This window comes from Pagrus pagrus, assembly GCF_965226575.1.
Source record: "Pagrus pagrus genome assembly, chromosome: 12".
NCBI lineage: Eukaryota > Metazoa > Chordata > Actinopteri > Spariformes > Sparidae > Pagrus > Pagrus pagrus.
Window position 1 is genome coordinate 6713975 of NC_140196.1, and position 3066 is coordinate 6717040.

The window sequence follows — 3066 nt, forward strand, 5'->3', positions numbered from 1 at the left end:
GGTTAGTTTGCATTTCCCAGATCAGGATGTCTCATGATGTGGAGATGAAGGGTATCACACCATCAGTTAAAATGAAATCTTTATGTTTCTTTACATTTAGATTAATTTCTGTGTTACTTGTGCTTTAACTGTACAATCTGCTCTGAAAATTAACATTTGCAGTTGTCTTCTGCACAAACAAATCAATCCCTGTGCCTGTAGTGATGTCCTCAGTTACTTCAGAATCAAATGCACATGTTAAATGAAATAAACAAATATTGCTACGATGTGCGTTTAATAGTTTTTGTACAACAATGCAGTTGCAGATGGAGGCAAAAGCTGATCTGAAGCTGTGGCTCTACAGATAACGCTGTACTTGATAACAGCATTAATTTCTGAAACAAGGTCAAACCTCTACCCAGTACTGCCTGTGGTCTGTGGATGTCCCCGTTTCCATTAGTTAGACAGCCTGTAAGTGAACGCTGCTCTTTGATATGATTTTACTGACAGTGAGGCCACTATATTAAGTAAGAAAGACAAACGATCGCGTTGAATGTGAAAACACCCAAAATAGATTTTCTTCCTCGTGGGAGGACCAGGTGTGAATGGTAAAAATGACCGCCTTACCACAATTACACAGTAACCTTTACTGCTGCCGGTAGACTGTGGTGTGCATTTAAAAGTCATGTTCCAACTAAATTTGCCACAGTTGGAAAAATAATGCATAAATCAAACAAAGTTATCACTGGAGTATTAGAACAAGCACCATTTTGATTTGTTATGATCTCATTTTTGCTGTCTTGATTATTAGAAATATTTGCATTTCGAATAAAGCCAATATCACAACATATGCAAAATATATGTGTGGACAGATGTAAAGCAAGTCTACAGCTAATTTAGGTGTTGTACATTTGTGCAACAGTGAGCAGCATCTGGTTCATGTATACAGTGTTTGCAGGAATAATGATGTTAAATGTGACTACTGTGCCAGAAACAACAAATAATGTGATGATGCTTTAACTGTCTTTACTCATCAAGTGCTTACTTCTACTCGTCTTTCTTGAATTTGCCGTTGACGTAGGGCACATAATCCAAAAACAATTGCCAGTCTGTGAAGTGGATCACAGCTACACCTCCCACTGTGCCCCATACTGCCAAGGTTGGGACCCTGTGGAGCAGAGAGCATTGTCAGGATTTGTTGTAGTGTAAACACCAATAATAACAATGATCAGACATCATTTCAAAATAACAATTGTTATTCTCATTTTAGGACACAAATGCTGACTCTATCAGAGGTCAAGCTGTTATTGTTGTGTGAGTTTTATGTTGTTCTGTAGCTGGAAAATCATTATTTGTGTAATAAATGTCGACACGAAACATCAGTTAATACCAGTTAGCTCGTCAGACGACGTAAGTCTCAAGGTACATTAATTTTGACATTATCCCAGACTCTTACAGACTGAATGGTTAATGAAATAGTTATCTTTCTGACTTATCTATAACGAAAACAACAGCTGCAGTCCTTCAAGAGAAATCAGTCAGCTAGCTAGCTAGCTAGCAGCTAGCTGCTCAAATTAAACGTATTCACACTGGGAAATAAAGGTATGAAATTCACATTGGTACTATGTGATCAGGGGGAATACAACAGTCGTTTAGGAAAATGTGATGCTTAATTCAAAATGGTCATTTTAAGCAACTTCAGCCTACGTTTAGCTGACAGGTAGCTAAAGTCAGCATGTCCACACAGCAATGACCTCGGCTAGGCTAACAGCTAATGTTAGCTAAGGACACATCGAGATTGTTAGTTAATGTTTGACTTTACTTCTGCTTCCCCACGACTTGTACGATAAAGAAAAACATCTTACCATGACTTGGCAATGGCAATATACTTCTGGCCGATTATTTTGCTGATCATTGTTGCTGTAAAGTCCTCCAAACAGAGGACGCGCCGCTTTAAAGGCTGAATAGGACTTCCGCTTTTGCTTTTCTAACTACGCGTAGAGCGTCAGGGTACTTCCGGTTACTATAACAAATAAAAGTGCTTCTTCTTCTTCGTCGAATCAATTCCGGTAGGCTTTACACAGGTGTAACACTGCCCTCTACCGTCACCAAGGAGTCATTTCAGTTATAAAACAAACTGTTCCCAGCTTCAGTCTCTCCCAAAAATCCAAAAAGATTGAACTGACTGTACTTTCTGCCTTTGACGATGATTTTAAAAATTAAAGCTCCGAAGAAATAAAACATAAATACAACTAAGTAGCAGTTCACAGTGTCATTACCTACTGAGTTGTCTCGGTCTAACAAAGATGTCATAGTTTATCTATTATGCCTTTGTTATTACTCAGTGTATATTACATTGTTGTAGTTTATTCAAACTACCTCATACTCATTAATACACTACCCTGTAATTGGGTACAAAAACTCAATTTCACAATAAAATATTAAGATCAACCACTGCACTACTTTGCATTGCAGGAAGGTAATCATTTGTGTGTTTAAATAAAGACACTGGATAAACGTGGGGTTTTTGTTATTAAAAATGGCACATTTATTGCTACATTACTGTTATATACACAACAGTTCTCAATATCTACTTTATATATAAAAAATAGGAAACAGGAGGCACTTTGAGGACATAGCCTACATAGATGTTGTCCCCAAACATGATTGAAGACAGAGAGATCTGTAGCAGGTCATCTGTTGTGGAGGACAGAAAGGGTCTGTTAACAAAGAATATCAGGTGCATCTTTTGATACTTTTCATGTGAAGAAATAAAAGTCTTCAGTAGTGACCTTCTATGTCACAACAACACCAGGTTCTTCTGCAGAAAGGCTAGAGTAGCTGACAAAGAAAATGTTTCGGGGCTAGTCCATAGGGCAAGATCTGTGACCAAATGACAGGTAAACCAAATACTGTCACATACCAGAATCAGCTTACAGTGATCAAGCTGATGAGGACATATCATACAGCTGTACATACATATCAATGCACATGCCAGTCAAGGACGAAATTATATTTAACATAATCAGTTCAGAAGAGATGAGAAATTTTAAGTACAATTTTCTGAGTCAGAGCTGTAGACCAGGA